This window comes from Carlito syrichta, unplaced genomic scaffold, assembly GCF_000164805.1.
Source record: "Carlito syrichta isolate Samal-C Ts95f unplaced genomic scaffold, Tarsius_syrichta-2.0.1 Scaffold316302, whole genome shotgun sequence".
Lineage (NCBI taxonomy): Eukaryota > Metazoa > Chordata > Mammalia > Primates > Tarsiidae > Carlito > Carlito syrichta.
In genome coordinates, this window is record NW_007260398.1 from 807,150 (window position 1) to 834,036 (window position 26,887).

Sequence of the window (26,887 nt, forward strand, 5' to 3'; positions counted from 1 at the left end):
CTACCACACCTGGCTAATTTTTTTATTTATTGTAGAGATGAGGTCTCGCCTGCCCAGGTGGGTCTCGAACTCGCGGGCTCACGCAATCCACTCACCTCAGCCTCCCAAAGGCATGGGATTACAGGCTTAGCCACCGAGCCCGGCTCTAAAAAATCTTATTTAATATATTACTATATTCGAAATTTTAATATATTTTAACAACTGTCTGTCAGTTTACTCTGTGATCTTTTGTATTTTATACATTTGAAAACATTCTGAGGAGATCCGTAAGTTAATTGAACTATTAAGGAAGTCTGTGTTACAAAAAAGTTTAAGAAGCACTTTTTTGTTTTTTTGAGTCTCACTTTGTTACCCAGGCTGCAGTGCAGTGCAGTGGCACTGTCTGGGCTCATTGCAGCCTCTACCTCTTGGACTCAAGTGGTTCTCCCATCCCAGCTTCCCAAATAGCTGGTACTACAGGTGTATGCCATCATGCCTGGCTAATTTTTTTATTTTTTGTAGACAAGATCTTGCTGTGTTGCCTGGACTGGTCTCAAACTCCTGGGTTTAAGCAATCCTCTTGCTTCAGCCTCCCAAAGTGCTGGGATTTCAGGCCTGAGTGGCCAACGCTTCCGTCCTAAGAATCACTTTAAACCAAGTTACTTATAGATCTTTGGCAGTGTTAATCTTGGATCCATGAGGCCTCTACAGTTGTGTTCAATATCTTTTACTTAATGTACACGTTTCTGGAGAGATCCTAGCTTAACTAGTTATGACCAAAGTCAGTGGAATAGATAATAGTATTGATAATAATAGTGGTTTACACATGTATGGTGCTTACTATGTATCAGGCACAGTGGAGGTGTTTTTGCATGTATACATATACATACATCAACTCAAACCTCATAGCACATCTATTGGTATCTCCACTTAGAGATAAGGAAACTAAGGCATAGAGAAGTTAAACTTGTTCAAGATTGTATAGCTAACTAGTCAGTGTTGAAGATGGAATTATAACTCATCAACTGCCTAGTTATATTGCAGTAGAGATCTGCATGCAATACTCAGCACAGTGGCTCATGCCTGTAATCCCAGCACTTTGGGAGGCCAAGGCAGGAAGATTACTTCAGTTCAGGAATTCAAGACCAGCCTGGGCAACATAATGAGACCCTGTCTCTAAAAAAAAAAAACAAAAAACCAACAACAACAAGGTGTGGTGACATGTGTCTGTAGTTCCAACTACTGAGGAGGCCCAGATGGAAAAATAGCTTGAGGCCAAGAGTTCAAGATTGAAGGGAGACTGTGTCTTTTTTTTTTTGTTTGTTTTTGAGTCAGAGCCTCACTCTGTCTCCTAGGCTGGAGTGCAGTGGGCACCCTCACCACCACCACAGCCTCGACCTGCTGGGCTCAGGAGATCCTTCCGCCTCAACCTTCCAAGTAGCTGTAACTATAGGCATGCCCTACCATACCCATCTTATTTTTTGATTTATCGTAGAGATGAGGTCTCACCATGTTGCCCAGGCTGGTCCCGAACCCTTGGGCTCAGGCAATCCTCTCACCTCGGCCTCCCAATGTGCTGGGATTATAGGTGTGAGCCACCACACTGGCCAAGACTCTGTCTTTAAAGAAAAAACATAAAAAATTCAGCTGCTACTTTAAAAAAAGAGAATCTATGGGCAGACAAGGAATCCTATTTTAAGTAATACCTAGATGTACTTTTTAAAAACCTGGTCTTATAAACAAGGGACTATACTGACCAATAGTGTGTTGGTTTTTTTGTTACTTCTGAAGGAGACACACAGTTTCTGGGAAGAGATAAAAAACAGTTGGAGTGATTCACAAAGTTGTCAAACATGATTTAAGTTTCTTCACAACAAATTCTGTAAGTTTGAAAGTGCAGTATGCCCCCTTCATCTGAGTTGTCCAGTTACTTAAATTGTGAGCACGAGGAGACAGATTTCATTTGTTAAATTTCTTCCACTTTTTAAAAAATATTAATTAAAAAAATTAAAGCCAGAGGCTGAGGAGGGTGTGTGTATCAGAGAGGTGGAGGGGTATGGGAGGGGTGGGATAAAGAGAGGTTAGTTAATGGGTATAAACATACAGTTATATAGAAATAACGTGTTTGATAGCACAGTAGGGTGACTATAGTTAGTATTGTGTATTTCAAAATAGTTAGAAGACTTGCTATATTCCCAACACAAAAATGATAAATGCTCAATGTGATGGTTATCCTAAATGCTTTACATTACACATTCTGTGCATGTATCAAAGTATCATATATCCTATAAATATATAAAATATTATATATCAATTAAATTAATTTTATCAAGAGTATTATCCAAATTTTAAATTGACACGTAATTGTACGTATTTATGGGGTACAGTGTTGTTTCAGTACATATATTTTTCTTTTTTTTGTGTGTGGTTAACATTTTGTTCATTTTTCAGGTCATTTTGCCCCTTTACTATTTTCAGCCAGTTATGCTTGCTTTAGTAGTTTGACAGTTTTTTAAAGTTTTATTTATTTATTTTAATTTATTTATTTTTTTGAGTTGGAATCTCACACTGTTGCCCAGGCTGGAGTGCAGTGGCACGCTCACAGTCACTGCAGCCTCATCCTGCTGAGTTCAGGTGATCCTTCTTTCCCAACCTTCCAAGTAGCTGGAACTACAGGCACATGCCACCATGCCTAGCTAATTTTTTGTTTATTGTAGAGATGAAGTCTCACCAAGTTGCCCAGACTGATCTCCAACCCGTGGGCTCAGGCAATCCTCTTACTTCGGCCTCCCAAAGTGCTGGGATATAGGTGTGAGCCACCGCACCCAGCCTGACAGTGTTTCAATGACTTAAAATTGGGTGTCTGTTCTATTTGAATTTTTTTCTGAAAACAAGACAATCATTCTAAGGTATCTGGAGGGGATTGGTTCCAGGACCCTCTGCAGATACCAAAATCCTCGGATGCTCAGGTTTCTTATATCAGATGGCCTAATATTTACATATTACCTTTACATACCCTCTTATGTACTTTAAATCATTTCTAGATTACTTATAACTAGCACAATGCAGGTAAATAGTTATATGGTGTTGTTTACAGAATAGTGATAAGAAAAAAAAGTCTGTTGTATTTTTTTTTTTTTTGAGTTGCAGTCTCACTCAGTCGCCCAGGCTAGAGTGCAGTGGCCGCTCCCGGCCACCGCAGCCTCGACCTGCTGGGCTCCGGCAATCCTTCTGCCTCAGCCTTCCAAGTAGCCGGAATTACAGGCATGCGCTATCATGCCCGGCTGATTTTTTGATTTATTGTAGAGTTGAGGTCTCGCTGCCCAGGCGGGTCTCGAACCCTCGGGCTCACGCAATCCACTCACCTCAGCCTCCCAAAGGCGCGGGATTACAGGCTGAGCCACCGAGCCCGGCTCTGAAAAAAAGTCTGTATATTTTCCCTAAATGTTTTTGATCTGAGGTTGGTTGAGTCCATGGACACAGACCCTGCTAATATGGAAGATTGGCTGTACTTTTTTTTTTGAGTTGGAGTCTGACTTTGTCACCCAGGCTGGAGTACAGTGGCATACTCATGGCCGCTGCAGCCAGGAGTAAGGTTGCACCGAGGAGTAAGGCTGCACCCAGGAGTGAGGCTGTGGTGCACTATAATCACACCTGTGAATAGCCACTGCACTCCAGCCTGGGCAACATAGTGAGAGCCTGTCTCTAAAAAAATAAGTAAAATAATTAAAAGTTTTTTCAATTACATAAAAGTTATTAAAGCATTCTAGGGTGTACAAAAGTCATAGCTATGTAAGTAAGTGATTATAAGTACAGCCAACTGGCCAGGCGTGGTGGCTCATGCCTATAATCCCAGCACTTGGAGCGGCAGAGGTGGGAGGATTGCCTGAGCCCATGGGTTCGAGACCAGTCTGGGCAACTTGGTGAGACCTCATCTCTACAATAAATAAAAAATTAGCATGGTGGGCATGTTCCTGTAGCTCCAACTACTTGGAAGGCTGAAGCGGAAGGATCACCTGAGCCCAGCAGGTCAAGGCTGTGGTGGCTATGAGTGTGCTACTGCACTCCAGTCTGTGTGACAGTGAGACTCCAACTAAAAAAAAAAGTTGCTGTGAAGTTCATAATTTTATCCTTCTTTATGGCTGCATAATATTCCATTGTGTATATGTACCACATTTTTTTAATCCAGTCTTCTTCCATGAATAGCATGGTTGGCTCCATGTTTTTGCTATTGTGAACAATGCTGTAATAAACATGCATGTGCAGGTATCTTTTTCTTTTTCTTTTTTTTTGGGAGTTGGAGTCTCACTCGCTACCACAACTGGCTAATTTTTTATTCATTGTAGAGATGAGGTCTCACCAAGTTGCCCAGGTGGGTCTCGAACCCGCGGGCTCACCTCAGCCTCCCAAGGATCAGGATTACAGGCTGAGCCACTGAGCCCAGCTGGTATCTTTTTCATAGAGTGGTTTGAGTTCCTCTGGGTATATTCCCAGTAGGGGGATTATGGGGTTGTATGGAAGATCAATGTTTAGACCTTTTAGGAACCTCTGTTTTTCAGAGGTTGTACTAGTTTACACTCCCACCAACAATGTAGAAGTGTTCCCTTTTCCCTGCATCCTCTCCAGCATCTGTTGTTTTTGAGTTATTAATGATGCCATCCTGACTTGAGTTAGGTGTTATCTCAGTGTGGTCTTATTTTTATTTTTTATTTATTTTATTTTATTTTTTGAGTTGGAGTCTCACTTTGTCACCCAGACTGGAGTGCAGTGGCCGCTCCCGGTCACCGCAGCCTCGACCTGCTGGGCTCCGGCGATCCTTCCGCCTCAGCCTTCCGAGTAGCCAGAATTACAGGCTTGCACTACCACGCCCAGCTAATTTTTTATTTATTGTAGAGATGAGGTCTCACCAAGTTGCCCAGGCGGGTCAGAAACCCGCGGGCACAGGCAATCCACTCACCTCAGCCTCCCAAGGCGCGGGATTACAGGCTGAGCCACTGAGCCAATTCAGTGTGGTTTTAATTTGCATTTCTTTGATGACTAGTGAGGTTGAGCATTTTTTCATGTATCTGTTGGCTGGTCATATGTCTTCTTTTGAGAAGTGCCTATTCATATCATTTGCCCACTTTGTAATGGGGCTTTTTTTTTTTTTCTTTTTGGCACATTTGAGTTCCTTGTAGATCTTAGATGTTAGGCCTTTGTCAGATTTATAGTTGGCAAATATTTTTTCCCAGTTCATGGGCTGTCTCCCTGCTCTCTTGAAGGTTTCTTTGGCTTTGCAGAGGCTTGTCAGTTTGATGAGGTTCCACTTGTCTGTCTTATCTCTTATGGCATGGGCACTTGGAGTTTTGGGGTTGTTGTTGTTTTTTTTTTTGAGTCGTAGTCTCTGTCACCCAGGCTGGAGTGCAGTGGCACGCTCAGGGCCACCTTGACCTGCTGGGCTCAGGCAGTCCTTCAATCTCAGCCTTCCAAGTAGCTGGAACTACAGGCGTGCACTACCACGCCCAGCTAGTTTTTTGATTTATTGTAGAGATATGGTCTCACCAAGTTGCCTAGGCTGGTCTCAAACCCTTGGGCTCAGGCAGTCCTCTCACCTTTGCTTCCCAAAGTGCTGGGATTATAGGCGTGAGCTACCACACCCAGTGGCACTTGAGTTTTGATCAGGAATTGGTTGCCAGTTCCAATTTCCATAAGGGTGTCTCCTGCATTTTCTAAGGTTCTTATAGCTTGAGGTTTTGTGTTTAGGTCTTGATCCATTTAGAGTTGACTTTTGTGTATGGTGATAGGTAGGGATCCTGTTTCAATCTTCTGCATGTGATCAGCCAGTTTTTACAGTACCATTTACTGAATAGATTCTCCTCTTCCCACTGGTTGGTGGTGGAGGCTTTGCTGAAGATGAGTTGGTTGAGAAATTGAGGTTTTGCTTCTGGAATCTCTGTCCTGTTCCATTGGTCTGTATGCCAGGTTTTATGCCAATATCAGGCTGTTTTGATCATTATAACTTTAGAATAAAGTTTAAAGTCTGGAAGTGTGATACCTCCCGCTTTATTTTTTTTTTGAGGATTGTTTTGACTATTGGTGATCATTTATGTTTCCATATGAATTCAATGCTGGCGGTACTTTAGTGGGTATTGTGTTAAATCTGTAGATTACCTTGGGTAGAATGGATATCTTAACAATGTTGATTCTTTCAATCTATGAGCATGGAATATTTTCCCATTTGTTTGTGTCATCTTTGATTTTTTTGAGCAGAGCTTTGTAGTTTTCTTGTAATAGTCATTCACGTCTCTGGTTAGGAAGATGCCAAGGTATTTTATTTTATTTTTTGTGGCTGTCGTGAATGGGATTGTGCTTTTTATTTGGGTTTCTGTTTGTTTATTGTTGGTGTATAGAAATGCGACTGTCTTTTGCACATTTATTTTATACTCTGAGACTTTGCCAAAGTCCTTCATCAGTGCAAGGAAGTTTTTGACAGATTCTCTTGGGTTTCCGAGGTATAGAGTCACGTCATCTGCAAAGAGGGGTAACTTGACTTCCACGTTTCCTATTTGGATACCCCGATCTCCTTCTCTTGTCTGATTGCTCTAGCTAGGACTTCCAAAACTATGTTGAAAAGGAGGGGTGAGAGTGGGCATCCTTGTCTTGTTCCTGCTTTCAGGGGAAATGGTTTTAATTTCTGTCTGTTTAGCAGTATGCTGGCTGTGAGTTTCTCATAGATGGCTCTTACTATTTTGGAGTATGTCTCATCTGTGCCTAGATGTTCAAGGGTTTTTATCAAGAAGGGTGCTGGATTTTATCAAAAGCTCTTTCTGAGTCTAATGATATTATGTGTTGTTGGTTTTTTTTAATTGAGTTAGTCTCACTCTGTTGTCTAGGCTGGAGCACAGTGGCATGCTCATGACCACCGTAGCCTTGACCTGCTGGGATCAGACGATCCTTCTGCCTCAGTCTTTCAAGTAGCTGGAATTCCAGGCGTGTGCTACGGTACCCGGCTAATTTTTTGATATATTGTAGAGACAAGGTCTCACCAGGTTGCCCAGGCTGGTCTTGAAACCCTGGGATCAGGCAATCTTCTCCCCTTGGCTTCCCGAAGTGCTAGGATTACAGGCTTGAGCCACCGCTTCCGGCTGCAAAGTCTCATGGCCACCACAGCCTCAACCTACTGGGCTTAGGCGATCCTTCTGTTTCAGCTTTCCAATAGTCAGAACTACAGGCACATGCTACCACACCTGGCTAACTTTTGATTTATTGTAGAGATGAGGTCTCGCCAAGTTGCCTGGATGGGTCTCGAATTTGTAGGCTCAGGCAATCCTCTTGCCTCGGCCTCCCAAAGTACTGGGATTACAGGATGAGCCACCGAACCCGGCCCACAACCTCTATTATGATGTAAATTATTGGTATAAAAGTAGTTGTCGCTGGGCTTGGTGGCTCAGCCTGTAATCCTGCGCCTTGGGAGGCTGAGGTGAGTGAATTGCCTGAGTCCCCCGCCTGGGCAACTTGGCAAGACCTCATCTCTACAATAAATCAAAAATTAGCTGGGCATGGTAGCGCGCGCCTGTGGTTCTAGCTACTTGGAAGGCTGAGGCGGAAGGATCGCCGGAGCCTAGCAGGTCGAGGCTGTGGTGGCCGGGAGCGGCCACTGCACTCCAGTCTGGGTGACAGAGTGAGACTCCAACTCAAAAAAAAAAAAAGTAGTTGTCTTCTAAAAACCTCTGAAGTTTCTGGAAAGTTTATTGAGTTGCATGATAGTAGCACTAGTAAATGCACAAACTACTGTGACATAGTACTGATTTAAGAGTTGTACTCAGGAAGGATCGCCTGAGTCCAGCAGGTGGAGGCTGCGGTGACTGTGAGCGTACCGCTGCACTCCAGCCCGGCGACAAGAGTGAGACTCTAAATAAATAAATAAATAAGGTTTATAATTGAAGAGTATACTTTTGGTTGGGCAAATAAAACTTTTTTTTTGAGTTGGAGTCTTACTGTATTGCCCAGGCTGGAGTGTAGTAGCACGTTCATGGCTACCGCAGCCTCGACCTGCTGGGCTCAAGTGATCCTTCCACCTCAGCCTTCTGAGCAGCTGGAACTACAGGCATGCGCTACCATGTCTGGCTAATATTTTGAGTTATTGTAGAGACAAGGTCTCACCATGTTACCCAGGCTGGTCTTGAACCCCCTGGGCTCAGACAGTCCTCTCAGTTCGGCCTCCCAAAGTGTTGGGAATAATCCCAACACTTGTAGGCATGAGCCTCTGTGCCCGTGTATATGCAAGATTTAAAGAAATACAAATGATGAAATACAAGTGGGTACTTTTTATTTTACTCTTGAAGAAAAAATTCTAATGTAAGAGTGTAAGCAGATCAAGCAAGCACTTAGGCTCACACCTATAATCCTAGCACTTTGGGAGATCGAGATGGGAGGATTACTTGAGCCCAGGAGTTTGACACTAGTCTGGGCAACATAGTGAGAACTCATCTCTACAAAAAATTAAAAAATTAGCTGGGCATGGTGGCTTATGCTGATAGTCCCAGCTACTGCGGAGATTGAAGCTGCAGTAAGCAGGATGGTGCCACTGCACTTCAGCCGGCGGGGGTTGGGGGGGGGGGCGCAAAGAGTGAAACACTGTCTCAAAAGAAAATGTAAGTAAATGTGAGAAAAAGAAACAGTTAAATACTATGTATCATGTACTCATCTTTCCTCCTGTTGCTCCCTTACCAGACCACTTGAACCAATCTTTGGTTCATGGAATATCTCTATTATTTTTAAATGACTGGCTCTAAGCCAAAGACAGAAGAATACTTTATATAATTTTTTTTTGAGTCAGGGTCTTACTCTGTAACTCAGGCTGGGATGCAGTGACATGATCACAGTTCACTGCAGCCTCAAAATCCTGTGCTCAGGTCATCCACCCACCTTAGCTGGGACTACAGGTGTGTGCCACCCCACCTGGCTCATTTTTAAACTTTTTTTGTAGAGACAAGGTCTTACTATGTTGCTCAGGCTGGTTTCAAACTTCTGGGCTCAAGCAATCTTCCCCTCTTGGCCTCCTAAAGTGCTGGAATCACAGGTGTGAGCTACTGCCTGACCATTTATATAAATATTACTAGGGGTAGAATAGAAACTGCATGCATAAAGCCAAAACAGAGATGAAGAGTTAAGTTCTCTTTGTTGTTGAGGGAAGAGAAAAGGATTTCCTTGTCAGGACAGAAAAGTCAGGAGTAATGCAGGGCTTGTGTAGCTTAGTTGACCAGTTATTTCTTACTGCTTACTGAGAAACAAGTAAGATGACTATACCTCTCATTGTGTCCTGGATGGTTACAAGCATACACTTATTTTCTGGGACAGATAGCTTACTGTTTCCTTCTCAAAATATGTCGTGGTTTGTATGATAATTTTTGGTTTTTCAGAAAAGACCCGGAGGTTCACTGTGCTTATTGGCAAGAGGTTTTTTTCCCCTTTCCTTTCCCTATTTTTTTATTTTTTATTTTTTGAGTTGGAGTCTCATTCTGTCACTCAGGCTGGAGGGCAGTGGCATGCTGCCGACCACCGCAGCCTCGACTTGCTGGACTCAGGTGATCCTTCCACCTCAGCCTTCCAAGTAGCTGGAACTACAGATACATGCCACCATGCCTGGCTAATTTTTTGATTTATTGTAGAGATGATGTCTCACCAGGTTGCCCAAACTTGTCTCAAACCTGCACCCACTCAGGCAATCCTCTCACCTCCGCCTTCCAAAATGCTGTGATTATAGGTATGAACCACCACACACAGCCTCCCTATTATAACAAAGCAACATAGCGCACATAAATTGGTACTAAAATATTTATTATTAAATTGGCTATAGGAAGTGTAAATTTATAGGACACAAAAGTTGCAGTTAAGCTAGTTAAGGAAAATAGGATTATTTTTCCTTTTTGAGTTGAAGGGGGAAAAGAGGCAGTGATTGAATAATAATAAAGTAACATTTTTATACAAGTGGTTAAAAACATGGATTCTGGGGTCAAGCTGCCTGGGTCAAATCCCTGCTCAGGCTGTGCCAGTTTCTTTTTTCTTTTTTTTTTGAGTTGGAGGAGTGCAGTGGCACGCTCATGACCACATCAGCATTGACCTGCTGGGCTCCGGCGATCCTTCCGCCTCAGCCTTCCAAATAGCTGCAACTACAGGACTGTGCTACCACGCCAGGCTAATTTTTTAATTTATTTGACAGGGTCTCGCTATGTTGTCCAGGCTGGTCTCGAACCTGTGGGCTCAGGCAATCCTTTCGTCTTGGCCTCTCAAAGTGCTGGGATTACAGCCTTGAGCCACCACACCCCGCCAGCTGTGCCACTTTCTAGTGGTTTGACCACAGGTTGTTTAACCTCTTTTTCAGTTTACTTACCTGTAAATTGAGGATGATCTATCTGATGGTAACAATAATATTTATTTCATGGGAATGTTGAGGATTGACAGTTGAGGTAAAACACTTAGAATGGTATCTGGTGCATAAGCACTATATCAATGTGAGCTGCTGCTGTCTTTTTGTCTTTTTTCTTTTCTTTTTTTTTTATTCGGAGCCTCACTCACTCTGTTAACCAGGCTGGAGTGCAGTGGCACACTTCTCACAGTGACTGCAGCCTCAATCTGCTGGGCTTTGGTGATCCTTCTGAGCTCAGCCTTCCAAGTAGCTGGAACCACAGGCATGCCCCACTAATTTTTCTTGATTTGTTGTAGAGATGAGTTCTCCTCCGTGTTGCTTAGGCTGGTCTCAAGCCTGCAGGTCAGGCAGTCCTCTTACCTTCACCTCCCAAAGTGCTGGGATTACAGGTGTGAGCCACCACACCCAGCCGGCTACTTTCACATATGCATATGAAAGATAATTATCATCTTTTGTTTTCTGCTTATTTACATTTGAAAATAACAAAGGGTTTCCTGACCTTACTATGCACATTAGGGTAAAGAGGATCCCTTATACCTAAAAGAATTATGTTGATATTTGTTTGTTTGTTTGTTTGTTTATAGTTGGAGTCTCACTCTGTTGCCCAGGCTGGAGTGCAGTGGCATGCTCACAGCCACAGGCCACTGCAGTCTCAACTTGTGGGGCTCAGGTGATCTTTCCACCTCAGCTTTCCAAGTAGCTGGTACTACAGTCACGTGCCACCATACCCAGCTAATTTTTTGATTTATTGTAGAGATGAATTCTTGCCAAGATGCCCAGGCTGGTCTGGGGAACCATGGACTTGGGCAGTTCTCTCACCCCAGCCTTCTGAAGTGCTGGGATTATAGGTGTGAGCCACCACGCCCTAGACTTATGTTGATATTTAATATTGATATTTGAGGTTATTTATTTATTTATTTATTGAGTCAGAGTCTTACTCTGTTGCCCAGGGTGAAGTGCAGGGCATGATCCTGGCTTACCAGCTCACCTCAGTTTCAACCTCCAGCACTCAGGCAATCATGTCACCTCAGTCTCCTAAGTAACTGGGATTGCAGGCATGCACCACCATACCTGGGTAATTTTTTTGTTTTTGTTTTTGTTTTTTTGTATGTTTGTGTAGAGACAGGGTCTCACTGTGTTGCCTTGACTGGTCTCACTCCTGACTCTAGCAGTCCTCCCGCCTCAGCCTCCCAAAGTGCTAGGATTCAGCTGTGAGCCACTATGCCTGACCAGTTCATTTGTGTCTTTACCCATTGACTTTATCAGCAGACCAGTTGAGATAATGGCTCAGAATTTTGAGGACTATCTAAATTATTTAACTGCTAAATTTTAGATATCTATTAATAGAGTTCTTAATCTTTAATTAGGGAATTGATTAATAAGTCTCATATGTAGAACTTTCTAGGGAGAAGTCTGTAACTTTGATTATATTTTCAGAGCAGTCCATGACCCCCCAAAAGTTAAGTGCCCACTCATCTGTGGAAGCTTCAGGGGTTTTTTTTGTTTTGTTTTGTTTTACAATTGACAGATGCCATCTGATAGTCAGAATTTTGAGTTATAAGTACCGTCTTCCTCTGGTACTAGAGGATCAGAGGTAATAGCTTTTTTTTTTTTTTTTTTTTTTTGAGTTGGAGTCTCACTCAGTCACCCAGACTGGAGTGCAGTGGCCGCTCCTGGCCACCGCAGCCTCGACCTGCTGGGCTCCGGCGATCCTTCCACCTCAGCCTTCTGAGTAGCCGGAATTACAGGCATGCGCTACCATGCCCGACTGATTTTTTGATTTATTGTAGAGATGAGGTCTTGCTGCCCAGGTGGGTCTCAAACTCGCAGGCTCAGGCAGTCCACTCACCTCAGCCTCCCAAAGGCGGGGGATTACAGACTGAGTCACCGAACCCGGCTGGTAGTAGCTTTTTGATGGATAAACTTCATCTTCTCTTCCACAGTGGAGAATGAGTGAATCCTGATTCTTAACAATTTGGAGAACTTCACAGAAATGATATAGGCTGGTCCAGTTGATTTGCTATTCAGTGTGATCCTCAGACTAGCAACTCCTTTAACCCAGGGACTTGTTAGAATACAAAATCTGGCTTTACCTTTGAATTACTGAACCAGATTCTGCCTTTGAATTACTGAATCAGATTCTGCACTGCATATGTGGAACTTGGAGACAAAAATATTTTCAGACTAGATAAGTGCTTGCATAAACTACCACAAATATTATCATTTTTTCCTTCCTTCTTTCCTTTCCTTCCTTTTATCAGGTTCTCACTCTGTCGCCCAGGCTGGAGTGCAGTGGCACACTCACAGCCACCACAGCCTCAACCTGGTGGGCTCAGACAGTCCTTCTGTATCAGCCTTCCAAGTAACTGGAACTACAGGCATGTACTACCATGCAAAGCTAATTTTTTGATTGTTTTATTGTAGAGGCAAGGTCTCACTAAGTTGCCCAGGCTGGTCTCAAACCCCTGGACTCAGGCACCCTCTCACCCTGGTCTCCCAAAGTGCTGGGATTATAGGCGTGAGCTACCATGCCTGGCCATTTTTTGTTGTTATTTTTGTTTTAAGTACTTGTAATTTAGTGGACCTCTAAATATTGGAGGTTTAAAAATTGAATCTTGATGATTGATCTGCCTTGGGGCAAATAAAATTAATCAATTTATGCATGTTATTTTTGTTTTACAGCATTTATGGGGTTAAATGGCATGGGATTTCTGTTTCTGATAGTAAATAGGTAAGTAAAACAAAAGGTTATGTATGCCCAAAGAGATGGTTTCACCATATTTATGGTGACTTTTTGTTTTTGTTTTTAAGTTTTTAAAATTTTTTTAAATTTTTTTTTTGTTTTGTTTTGAGTCAGAGTCTCACTCTGTTGCTCAGACTGGAATGCAGTGGCCGCTCCCGGCCACCGCAACCTCGACCTGCTGGGCTCCGGCGATCCTTTCGCCTCAGCCTTCCAAGTAGCTGGAACTATAGGCGCTCGCTACCACGCCCGGCTAATTTTTTTTTTTTTTAATTTATTGTAGAGATGAGGTCTCGCCAAGTTGCCCAGGCGGGTCTCAAACCCGCAGACTCAGGCAATCCACTCACCTCAGCCTCCCAAGGCGCGGGATTATAGGCTGAGCCACCGAGCCCGGCATTTTTTTAAATTTTAAAGATGTGGAGTACAATTCAGGGTTAGGTATACAAATATTAATTATGCAGGTACCCTTGCTGATGAGGTGTGCTTCCCCTCCCCTGGCAGTTTCCACCTACTGCCAATCCCATTCTCTCTTCCCCTGGCAGTTTCCCGCTACTGCCAATCCCTTTCTTCTAGTATTATGATGGTTGTTCAAGGTCCACTTATGAGTGAGAACATATGGAACTCTGTTCTTTGTTTCTGTGCTAGATCACTGAGTATGATAGACTGTAAATCCATCCAAGTTACTGCGAAGTCCATGTTTGTCCTTCTTTATGGCTGCATAATATTCCGTTGCATATATGTGCCACATTTTTTTATCCAGTCCAGTTTCGATGGGCGGCACAGTTGGTTCCATGTTTTTGCTATTGTGAATAGTGTTGCAATAAACAGGCTTGTGCAGGTGTCTTTTACATAGAGTGGTTTGTGTTCCTCCTGGTATATTCCCAGTAGGGGGATTTCTGGTCATATGGAATGTTGATTTCTAAGTTCTTCAGAAATCACCGCACTGTTTTCCAAAAAGGTTGCAGTAGTTTGCGTTCCTACCAGTAGTGTAGAAGCGTTCCTTTTTCTTTGCATCTTCGCCAGCATCTCTTGTTGTTTGTTTTATTAATAATGGCCATTCTTACTGGGGTTAAGTGGTATCTCAATGTGCTTTTCTCTGATGATTAGTGAGACTGAGCACTTTTTCATGTGTCTGTTGGCTGCCCGTGTATCTTTTGAGAAGTGTCTATTCATGTCTTTTGCCCACTTTTTAATGGGACTGTTTGTTTTTTCCTCTCGGCATGTTTGAATTCCTTGTAGATTCTGGATGTTAGATTTTTTTTAGATGTACAGTTGGCAAATATTTTTTCCCATTGGTGACTTTTTCTTTCTTTCTTTTCTTTTTTTTTTTTGAGTCAGAGTCTCACTCTGTTGCCCAGGCTGGAGTGCAGTGTCATGCTCACGGCCATCCCAGTGTCGACCCACTGGGCTCAGTTGATCCTTCTGCCTCAGTCTTCCAAGTAGTCGGGACTATAGGCATGCACTACCATGCCTGGCTAGTTTTTTGATATATTGTAGAGACGAGGTCTCACCAAGTTGCCCAGACTGGTCTCGAAACACTGGGATTGCAGACTTGAGCCTCGGTACCTGGCCAGTGACTTTTTCTTAACTCTTGATTCTATTATTTTAGAACTGCAGTTTCTTAGCACAGAAAGCTATAATTTTGATGAAAATTTGATTTTTTTCCTTTTTTCCTTTTATATCTTTCTCCAGCTAGAATTAGGCATTAAGTGGGCCAATAATCATGACTGCTTTTGGCTTATTTGTGGATGGTATACTGCTTAGAAATAAGGGTGGCAGTTGGTCTGTCAATTTATGGATAGTTTAGATATTTTTATTGAGTATCCATGTGTTTGCATACCATGGTATATGTTGGTAGATAGTTGAGCCTATGTTGGACAATCTACATTTTTTAATAGATATCTTATGCAACTTTGTAACTTCAGGGGCTTGTAATTCTGTGGAAGAGATAAGCATTTTAATGGAGGTCTTTATTAAACCTTAGTCAATGGATGAATAAAACTTCGCTCTTCTCAGAATGCAGTGGTCATTATACCAGGGTCATTTAATTTCTTTAGAGGAAAAAAAAGAGTAGTATAAGATATATCCCCCGCCTGGGCAGTGAGACCTCATCTCTGCAATAAATCAAAAAATCAGCCGGGCGTGGTAGCGAATGCCTGTAATTCCTGCTACTTGGAAGGCTGAGGCGGAAGGATCGCCGGAGCCCAGCAGGTTGAGGCTACGGTGGCCGGGAGTGGCCACTGCACTCCAGTCTGGGCGACTGAGTGAGACTCCAACTCAAAAAAAAAATAAAAAGATATATCCCATATCTGAATACTTGGAACTGTCAGTGTTTCATATTTTGGGGTTTTTTTTATTTGATTTTGAAATATTTGCATTTACTTGTGTACTTACTGGTTAAGCATTCCCTAATCCCAAAATACAAAATGCTGTAATGAGCATTTCTTTTGAGTATCATGTTGGCGCTCAAAGAGTTTCAAATTTTGGAACTTTTTTTTTATTCCTAGAGACGAGGTCTAGCCAAGTTGCCCAGGCTGGTCTCGAACTCCTAGACTCAGGTAATCCTCTTGCCTCAGCCTCCCAAAGTGCTGAGATTACAGACATGAGCTACCGGGACTGGAACTTTTCAAATAAAGGATATAATATTGTTTCCCCACCTCAGCCTGGCCTTATGGCCTGGTGATTGAACTGACTGGGAAAATTGTAATTAACTTCTTTGTCTGCATTCAGGCCAAATACCTAATTCCCTATCCTATATATACATAAAAATAAGAGTTTGCCTATGAAATGTACTCTGATATTTTGATTGCATTTTATAATGGTAGTATATGATTTTACAACCCACTGTTGTGGTATGAGTGTAGTTTGAGGCAAAGATAAATAAATAACAGATTTTAAACATTTGGCTATTTAGAATTTGGTTTGGTCTAGTTAAACTGACTTAAAGGGCTGCCAGCCATTGGTCAATCATTAGCATATAAAAAAAACATCAGGCCGGGCTCCATGGCTCAGCCTGTAATCCCAGCACTTTGGGAGGCCGAGGTGAGTGGATTGCCTGAGCCCTGTGGGTGCAGGTTCAAGACCAACCCTAGCCTGTAGTTCTGGCTAGTTGGAAGACTGAGGTGGAAGGATTGCCGGAGCCCAGTAGGTCGTCGCTGGGGTGGCTGTTATTGTGCCACTGTACTGCAACCTGGGCGATGGAGTGAGACTCCAACACACACACACACAAAATACATCACTTTGGGGTTTTTAGAAGTTGTGTGCCAGGTAATGGGATTGAAGACCAAATATGTATTTTACCTTATCACAGACAGTAACTTACCTTTTTTTTCCACGTCTCCCATGTTTTCTACAGTGTTTTTTCCTCATTTTTAGAATCTTTTAATTTTGAAATATAGTCATATAAAGGGGATAACATTTTGAGAGCTGTGTGTTGTTAAGTGAATTTTGTTGTGTGAACATTAGACTATGCTTAAACAAACCTGAATGATATAACCTACTACACCCAGGCTATATGATATAGCCATTATAATTAATATTAAGGCATCACTGTTGTATATGCTATTCTTTCTTGACCAAAATGTTATTATACAATGCATGACTGATTACAAATTTACCAGAGGTTGCAAAACAATGTAGAGTGTGATTCTGTGCGCTCATAAATACGGTATGATGTAAAGAACATCAAATTGGCATTGATACAGTTCATAGAACTTAATTAGATTTCATCAATTTTGTATACAGTCTATCTAGTTTTAGGGTTCTAGCATATTCTATTATATGGTATTAAACAGATTATCAGGTATTGAACAAATACTCTACTGTTAGATGCTTCCAGCTTTTCATTATTATAAAATGAGTGTGATAAGCATCCATGTACTTACTTGTCTTTTGTATATCTGTTTCTTTGAGTAAATTTTTTTTTTTTGAGTTGGAGTCTTACTCTGTTGCCCAGGATGGAGTACAAAGGCACATTCATGGTCACCACAACCTCGACCTGCCTAGGGTCAGGCGATCCTTCTGTCTCAACTTTCCAAGTAGCTGGAACTATAGGCACATGCCACCATGCCCAGCTAATTTTTAAATGTATTGTAGAGATGAGGTCTCACCAAGTTGCCCAGGCTGGTCTCAAACCCATGGGCTCCCAAAATGCTGGGATTATAGGTGTGAGCCACCACACCCGACTGTTTCTTTGAATAAATTTGACAGAGGAATTTCTGGATCAAAGAAAGTATATATTTAAAGCTCTTAGTAAATATTGCCAACTCTTCAGAAGAGTTATACAAATTGTAGCAGCTAACTTATTGTTTCGTTTTTTCTTTTTCTTTCAAACTTTTTTTGAGTCAGAGTCTCACTCTGTTGCCTAGGCTAGAGTGCAGTAGCACTCTCACAGCCACCACAGCCTTGGCCTGTTAGGCTCAGGCTATCTTTCCACCTAAGCCTTCTGTATAGCTGGTACTACAGGCATGTAATGTTTTGATTTATTGCTAATTTATTGTTAATTGCTAATTTTTTGATTTATTGTAGAGACGAGGTCTCGCCAAGTTGCCCAGACTGGTTTCAAACCCCTGCACTCAGGTTATTCTCTCTCCTCGGCCTCCCAAATCTGGGATTACGGGCGTGAGCCACTGCACCCAGTGGTTAAAATTTATTTATTTATTTATGTATTTATATTTGTTGGAGTCTAATTCTGTCACCCATGCTGGAATACAGTGGCACGCAGATTTCGACCTGCTGGACTCCAGTGATCCTTCCGCCTCAGCCTTCCAAGTAGCTGGAACTGTAGGCGAATGCTACCACGCCTGGCTAATTTTTTCCATTTATTGTAGAGACAAGGTCTCACCAAGTTGCACAGGCTGGTCTCGAACCAACAGATTCAGGCAATCCACTTGTTACTGCTCCCACTAAGTCGAACATTTAAAGTGATTCCAGATTGGTAGTCTTTCTAGGCATACATCTAACAGAAAGTAAACAAATTCCTTAGGAGCCCATTTAAACATAATCCTTAAAATTCCCACAAATAAAATTCTAAGGAAAATGGGCTTACAACATAAAATTATAAAACTTATATATGTCTGGTCTTTCTGGAGGAAGATGTGGTGGGCGATGTTTTGGGGCTTTGGTTTAGCAGGAACAACAAATCCCAAAATCAAGGCCTCAAGATTACAAATACTAGAATTATCGGATATAGACTATAAAATTATAATGCTTAATTTGCTTAAAGGAAAACACTGAAAGGTTGATTAAGAAACAAAAAAAATTGATTAGATAGATTTGAGAAAAGAACCTAAAGAAACTTTAAGAATAGCTGAGCTCAGTGACTCAGCCTATAATCCTGCGCTTTGGGAGGCTGAGGTAAGTGGATTGCCGGAGCCCACGGGTTCGAGACCCACCTGGGCAACTTGGCGAGACCTCATCTCTACAATAAATCAAAAAATTAGCCGGGGCGTGGTATCGCATGCCTGTCGTTCCGGCTACCTGGAAGGCTGAGGCGGAAGGATCGCCGGAGCCCAGCAGGTCGAGGCTGCGGTGTTCAGGAACGGCCACTGCGCAACAGTGAGACTCCAACTCAAAAAAAAAAAGGAAACTTTAAGAATAATGAAAAATATAAAAGGAGCTTAGAAACTTGTTAGACAAGTTGAACAGCAACTTAGAAACAGCTTGAGAGTCAATGAACTGGAAGAAAGATTATGAGAAATTGCTCAGGATGCAACTAGAATGACAAAGAATGGAAAATGAAAAACAGAAGTTGATACCTAAAACATAGGATGAAAAGGTTTGATTTTTATTTTATTTATTTATTTTTTGAGTAGGAATCTCATTCTGTCGCTCAGGCTGGAGTGCAGTGGCACACTTACTGATGCCGCAGCCTCAGCCTGCTAGGTGATCCTTCCTCCTCAGCCTCCCAGGTGGCTGGAACTATAGGCATGCACTACCACGCCCGGGTAATTGTTTTGATTTATTATAGAGATGAGGTCTTGCCAAATTGCCCAGGCTGGTCTGGAACCCATGGGCTCAGGTATTCCTCTCACCTTGCCTTCCCAAAGTACTGGGATTATAGGCGTAAACTGCCACGCCCGGCTGATTTTTATTTTATTTTATTCTACTTATTTTGAGTCGATGTCTCTGTCACCTAAGTTGGAGCCCACTGGCAGGATCACAGCTCACTGCAATCTTCATCTCCTGGGCTCAGGGTAAACATTTCCCTTTGAGGACTTCTCATTGGGAAAACAAAAACAAAGAAGTCACTAGGGGTGAGATCAGGTGAATAGGGAGAGTGGGGGATGGGGATCATGCCGCTGTTTGGTCAAAAACTGCTGTCTTCACCTCACCTCAACTTCTGGAAATAACCTGTTTAACACCTTGGAAGGAATGTGTAAGTCAACGGGTTGCTTGTGGCTTCTCATCTGGAAGGGTCCCATGTCTTAGAACTTTCACCACAAGGAGTTTCTCTTGTAGTGTTTCTCAGTCTTAGTAGGCATCTAAACTGGTCCTTTCACTTTGAGATTCTTTTATTTTTTGCCTTTGATCAAGTCAGCACATCTCCAGGGATTTTACATTGTGGCTGGTTAGGGGAATTCTGACTCCATCAACTGCCATCTCTGGCTCCACAAGTGTTTTTCTGATGTCTTTATTTATTTTATTTTATTTTATTTTTGAGTTGGAGTCTCACTCTGTTGCCCAGACTGGAGTGCAGTGGCCGCTCCCGGCCACCGCAGCCTCGCCTGCTGGGCTCCGGCGATCCTTCCGCCTCAGCCTTCCGAGTAGCTGGAACTACAGGCGCGCGCTACCATGCCTGGCTAATTTTTTAAAAATTTATTGTAGAGATGAGGTCTCGCCAAGTTGCCCAGGCGGATCTCGAACCCACGGGCTCAGACAATCCACTCCCCTCAGCCTCCCAAAGGCGCGGGATTACAGGCTGAGCCACTGAGCCCAGCTTTTCTGATGTCTTTAAAAACCAAGACTGGCACAGCGTCCTGACTGATTTGTTGCTTGGCCAGAGTCAACAGCGATGAACCAGGAAAGGGCAAGCAGACCAGAGCCCCGCAGCACCCGCTAACTTTTCTTCTTCCAAAAAGACCAAACTTCATCATTTTTGCTTTTTTTTCCCCCAGTAAATGATATTATTTTTACATATTGGTATTTTTCAGGTTTACCGTGAAACATATTTAAAGTTGAGAATAATCAAGCATCACAAAAGAGTTGAATGTTTCTGCAGTGGTACTTATCTGTTAACATCTATTGCTTTGTTCCCACCATCCTTGCCAGCCCCTGCCACATTTTGTCTAGGCCCTGGACCAAGAGTTAGGGCTTGAGATATTCAGGCCAGTGATGCCATCATGTTGCTCTGACTGCTCATTTTTACTTTTTGAGTCAGGCTCTCACTCTGTCACCCAGGCCGAAGTGCAGTGGCATCATCAAGGCTCACCGCAGCCTGGACCTCCTGGGCTCAGGCAATCCTTCTACCTCATCCTCCCAAGCAGCATGCCCACACCATCACACTCAGCTAATTTTCTGATTTTTTTTTTTGTAGAGAGCAGGCCTCCTATGTTGCCCAGGTGACCTCAAGCTCCTGGGCTCAAGCAATCTTCTTGCCTTGGCCTCCCAAAGTGCTGGAATTACAGATGTGAATGCCTGGTGTCAGCGTTAACAATATGATAATTGACATTTAAGTTTTAACTTCATCTTGCAATGATTTTGATGGAAGGCATAGGTGTTTATGTAATATACTTTTAGCTGGGTGCAGTGCCTACTTTTGAGGTTGTATACTTATATATATATACTTTTGGGGGTAAGACAGCAAAATTGTCTTTCATTCAAAACCAACATGCTTTATAAAAGGATATGGAATGTTTGTACTGAGCATGAACTGCTTTTCAAGCATTAATATAATTTAACTTTTAAAATAAAAAATTCTTACCTCAATTTACAGTTGACAAAATTGAGGCTCAGATGAATTAAGAAGTTTTCCAAAGCCAGGTGCAGTGGCCCTTGCCTGTAATCCCAGCACTTTGGGAGGCTGTTGTGGGAGGATTGTTTAAAGCTTGGAGTTCAAAATTAGCCTGAGCAACATAAAATAAAAATTAAACATAAATTTTCCCAAAGCCTACAGTAATTTATATTATAGCTCTGTTTTGGATTCTGAAGTGTTTCTAGCAACTTAATCATTATGTGTTTAGTAATTATTAAACTATGAGGGGGGACCATAGTATTTCACCTCTTCCACCTGGGCAAACATTTCCCTTTGAGGATCTTTTTCATCAGGGAAACAAAATAAAAGGGTGAGATCAGGTAAATTAGGGGGATGGGAGTCATGCCGTTTTTGGGTTTAAAACACTCAGCATGGTGTGGGCAAGTGTACTTGTAAATCTCTAATCATGAAAAATAATCTAAAAAAAAAATTCACCGAAGCCAAACACAGCCTCTCACAGCAGTGCTAGCTGGTACACTGGTGCTGATGGGCTCCTAGAACGCTTGCCTAGCTTGGGAAGCCTGAATTACAAGGGGCCCATCCTTCAAAAGATAATTTTGGTTTTTGGGGGGGTCCTCCCTCATACCTTGAAACAACTGTTTTACTTGACTAAAGCCACGTAATACTCTGCATAGTAGTTCTATGAATTAGGGGTATTTCTAGTAGGTATTTAGTCATTCCACTGTATCTTTTTCATGGACAGATCTTATTCAGACTTTTTGTTTTTTAATTAATAAAGGTGGGTTTGTTAAAGAGGAGACACATGAAGAACAGCAAAGCGTATTTGCTGTGTGCAGGATGCAGATGTCTGATATCTCTTTCTGGGAGCTACACTTTTGTCATCTGCCATTTTCTTGGGTAGGGACATATCTGATATTTCTTCTCAGAATGGAGGAGAGGGAGCATAAGTATGTGAATACATATATTTTCTCCTATTGAAAAATGCTTAATATCAAATTAAATACTGTTGACATGGCAGGAGGGCTAGACTATCACAAGTTCCTCATAGTTCTTTTCTGCTGTCAGTCACAAATTATGCTTGTCACATTTGTGGTGTGCTTTGGCTTACTCATCTTCTCTGTCATCTACTACTTCATCAATGCCAAAGCTTCCCAGGAGCCAGGTCGCAGACCTTACTGAGGGAGGACCTCAACTTTTCCTGCCAGCTCTGCAGTTCACTTCCTAGATCACTTTGTTCCCATAGGACACAGATGACTCATTTATCACTGGAACCTCTTGGCCTGTCTCAGACTAGACTTAACATAAAGGAACAGAACTGTCCAAGAGAGATAGGGAGAAATAAGTAAGTTGCCTCACCTTAGCTCTTTTTTTCTGTCTACCCCATTCCCCATTTTTTCCTTATTCCCCTGCCAGAATCTGGGATTAACAGATAGAAGCATCTTGCTCCTGTTACCTACCCTAATTTACCCTTCTCTGAGATTTCCCTCTCTTTTTAAAATTCTCTGATTATACATTTTTATTTTAGATTTGGGGGTATGCATGACATATTCCTTACATGGACATTTGTTTAGTGGTGGGGATTGGGTCTCAGGTGGCTCATTCCCCAGACAGTGAACATTGCACCCCGTAGGTAGTTCCTGAACCCTAGCCCTGCATCCCCCTGCTCCTTTACTGGTGTCCCTAGTGTCTATTATTTCCGTCTTTGTGACCATTTAGCTCCCACATATGAGTGAGAATATGCTGTATTTAGTTTTGTGTTTCTGAGTCAATTCACTTAGGTTGATCTCCAGCACCAGCCATGGTACTGCAAAGGACATGATTTCATTCTTTTTTTATGACAGCCATGATCTCTCTTTTACTCAATAATTCTGTCCTACCCTGTACCTCCTTCTGCTCCCCACCCCCTACTTTCTGTACACAACCACCTTCCTGACCAGGAAGAAGTATATCATGAAGGGTTGAATGTCAGGATCAAACTACATTGAACTCCTGAAGAGGAGGACAGGGGTGTCTCTGGGCTGAGCCTGCTGTCTCCTTCCCACTGTCCTTTTTCCAGGCTCTCATGGCATGTTAGGGCGAGTGTGTTGCCAGGTGTGTATCTGACCTCCAACTCAGTGCTCAGTTATACCCAAAGAACTGTTTTGTTTTTTTTTGTAGTTGGAGTCTCACTCTATCGCCCAGACTGGAGTACAGTAGCACGCTCACAGCCACCGCAGCCTTGACCTGCTGGGCTCAGGTGATCCTTCTGCTTCAGCCTTCCAAGTAGCTGGAGCTACAGGCACGCACCACCATGCCTGGCTAATGTTTTGATCTAATGTAGAGATGAGGTCTCGCCAAGTTACCCAGTCTGATCTCGAACCCGTGGGCTCAGGCAATCCTTCCTCACCTTGGTCTCCCAAAGTACTGGGATTATAGGCGTGAACCTGGCCAGAGAACTTATTTTTATTTCCAGCTTCTTGGAAGACTTAGGCGAAAGGATCGCCTGCAGAGATTAAGCTGTAAAAGCTGTTTTCATTTTTTTCTCTTTTGGGGTAAATATATAAATAGCAGTTTATTAAAATTCAACATGAAAAAAATATTATGCTATACCTTAATTTCCAAATGACATTTATCAGTCAACTCACCTTCAAATCCTGGCCTACCAAAGGCAGGATGATGGAGTGTACCACACACTCAGGTTGGCAGAAAAGAAGTGTTTTCTGTAGAGAATTTTAAAAGAATAAAATGGACTAATACTTCTTATCTACACTGGAAATTCTAAACAGTCTGATAAAATACTCCCTGCTACTACCACCATTTCTTGGCTCAGCCCTTCCTCCCAAGACATGAATGAACTTAGATATGGAAAAGGGCATTGTGTCTGATACTTTTTTTTCCCAGTTTGGGTTTCAAAACCTATCTTTTCAGTTGTTAAAAGGAAGGAATAAAAAATACATGGCAAGCCAGGCGCGCTGGCTTACGCCTGAAATTCCAGCACTTTGGCAGGTGGAGGCGAGATGACTGAGCTCAAGGATTTGAGACCAGCCTGGGCAAATTGATGAGACCTCGCCTCTACAATAAATCAAAAAATTAGCCTGGTGTAGTGGCACATGCCTGTAGTTCCAGCTACTTGGAAGCCTGAGGCAGAAGGATCGCCTGAGTCCAGCAGATCGAAGCTGCGGTGGCTGCGAGCATGCCACTGTACTAAAAAAGAAAAAATACATACATACATATATATATAGATATATATATGTATGTATGTATATATGTGGCAAGCAGTAGAGTGTAATTAAATAATATTGTTTCATTGGTTCATACATATAAGTCATATTAGTTGCACAGTATGGAAACTCCACTAAAACTCAAGTAAAAAATTGGTTTTATTAGAAGAGTACATAGGACATAATTGCAGGAAGCATACATAGGGTTCCCTGAAACTAATTTATTTTATTTTATTTTTTTTAGTTGAATTCTCACTCTGTCTCCCAGGGTGAAATGCAGTGGCACGCTCACAGCCACTGCAGCTTTGACCTGCTGGGCTCAGGCAATCCTTTGGTCTTAGCCTTCCATGTAGCTGGAGCTACAGGAATGCACCACCACCTTTGGCTAATTTTTTGATTTTATTGTAGAGATGAGGTCTCACCAAGTTGCCCAGGCAGGTCTCGAACCCCCAGACTCAACCTGTAATCCCAGCACTTTGGGAGGCAGAGGCAAGAGGATTGCCTGAGCCCACAGGTTCAAGACCAGCCTGGGAAACTTGGTGAGATCACATCTCTGTGATAAATCAAAAATTATCTGGGTGTGGTGGCACATGCCTGTAGTTTTAGTTACTTGGAATGCTGAGGCAGAAGGATCGCCTGAGCCCAGCAGGTCAAGGCTGTGGTGGCCATGATCTTGCCACTACACTCCAGCCTGGCGACAGAGTGAGACTCCAACTCAATAAATAAATAAATAAATAAAACTGATGAGGCACAATGGCTCATGCCTGTAATCCCTGCACTTTGGGAGGTTGAAGTGGGAGGATTGCTTGAGCCCAGGAGTTCAAGACCAGTCTAGGCAACATAGCTGATCCTTGCCTCTACCAAAAAAAAAATTTAGCTGGGCATAGTAGCATGCAGTCATAGTCCCAGCTACTCGGGTGGCTGAGGTAGAAGGATCACTTGAGTCGAGTTGAAGGCTGCAGGGAGCCATGATTCTGTGACTGCACTCCAGCTTGGGGACCCAGACTCAAAAAAGTAAATAAAACGCCTGTTAGCTGCGGTCAGCATTAAGAACCCTCTGCAGATAGGGAATTTGACAACTTCCTTATAAATGGTTGTATGTGTGTCACTTACTTTTCACAAAGACTGAATTCTCAGTATCTGCAGGTTATAAGCTTGAGTCAGAGTCCTACTCTGTCATCCAGGTTGGGTGCAGTGGCATGCTCACACCTACTGTATCCCTGACTTACTAGGCTCTGGTGGTCCTTCTGCCTCAGTCTTCCAAATAGCTAGGACTACAGGCACGTGCCACCATATCTGGCTAATTTCTTTTATTTATAGTAGAGTAGAAATCTCGCCATGTTGCCCATGCTGGTCTCCAACTCTTGGCTCAGATTATCTTGCCTTGGCCTCCCAAAGTGCTGGAATTGCAAGCATGAGCCACCACACCTGGCCAGTTGCTAAACTTTATGTAGACATTTCAAATAAACCTAATTGAAAAAGTCTTACATTTTCTTTTTCTTTATTATTATTATTATTATTATTTGAGTTCGATTTTCATTCCGTTGCCCAGGCTAGAGTGTAGTGGCATGCTCACGGCCACCCCAGCATCAATCTGTTGGGCTCAGGTGATCCTTCTACCTCAGCCTTCCAAGTATCCAGAACTACAGTTGTGCGCTACCATGCCTGGCTAATTTTTTTTTTTTAATTTATTTATTGTAGAGATGAGGTCTCGCCAAGTTGCCCAGGCTGTTCTCGAACCCATGGGCTTAGGCAGTCCCCTCACCTCCACCTCCCAAAGTGCTGGAGTTACAGGCTTGAGTCACCACGCCCAGCCTATACTAGATGGATTTTTTTTTTTTTAATTGTAGAGACAAGGTCTCGCCAAGTTGCCCTGTCTGGTCTCAAACCCATTGGCACAGGCAAATCCACTTACCTCGGCCTCCCAAAGTATGGGATTAGGCTGAGCCACCGAGCCCATCTTATATTTTCAAGTTGTTTAAATTTTTTTAATTTTTATTTATTTATTTATTTTTTGAGTTGGAGTCTCACTATGTCGCCCAGACTGGAGTGCGGTGGCCGGAAGGAGCTGCTGGGCTCCGTGGATCCTTCCGCCTCAACCTTCCAAGTAGCCGGAATTACAGGCATGTGCTACCATGCCCGGCTGATTTTTTTATTTTTTTTATTTTTTTATTGTAGAGATGAGGTCTCAATGCCCAGGCAGGTCTCTAACCCATGGGCTCAGGCAATCCACTCATCTCAGCCTTCCAAAGGCACGGGATTACAGGCTGAGCCACTGAGCCCGGCTGAATTTTTTTTTTTTTAAGTTGAAGTGTCACTCTGTCACCCAGGCTGAACTACAGTGTCACGCTGATGGCCACCACAGCCTCCACCTACTGGGCTCAGGCGATCCTTCTGCCCCAGCCTTCCAAGTAGCTGGAACTACAGGCATGTGCCACCACGTCCAGCTAATTTTTTTTATTTATCATAGAGATGAGATCTCACCAAGTTGCCCAGGCTGGTCTCAAACTGTGGGCTCAGGCAATCCTCTCACCTCGACCTCTGTGAGCCACTTACCCGGCCTGTTTAAAAATTTCATACTAGCCGGGCTCGGTGGCTCAGCCTGTAATCCCAGCACTTTGGGAGGC

The 26,887-nt window shown here is 42.8% G+C and overlaps 1 protein-coding gene across 5 annotated transcripts in view; it reads left to right on the forward strand.

Moving 5' to 3' along the window:
• Positions 1 to 26,887, forward strand: part of LARP4 (La ribonucleoprotein domain family member 4) — an 82,801-nt gene that overhangs the window by 3,214 nt on the left and 52,700 nt on the right. The window contains exon 2 of one of the 5 annotated variants that reach the window (XM_021707039.1): positions 13,070 to 13,118. The exons of the other annotated variants lie outside the window; for them this stretch is intronic. The gene's annotated coding sequence lies outside the window, so the exon portion shown is untranslated. The remainder of the gene's footprint in view (positions 1 to 13,069; positions 13,119 to 26,887) is intronic. 5 annotated transcript variants of the gene reach the window in all.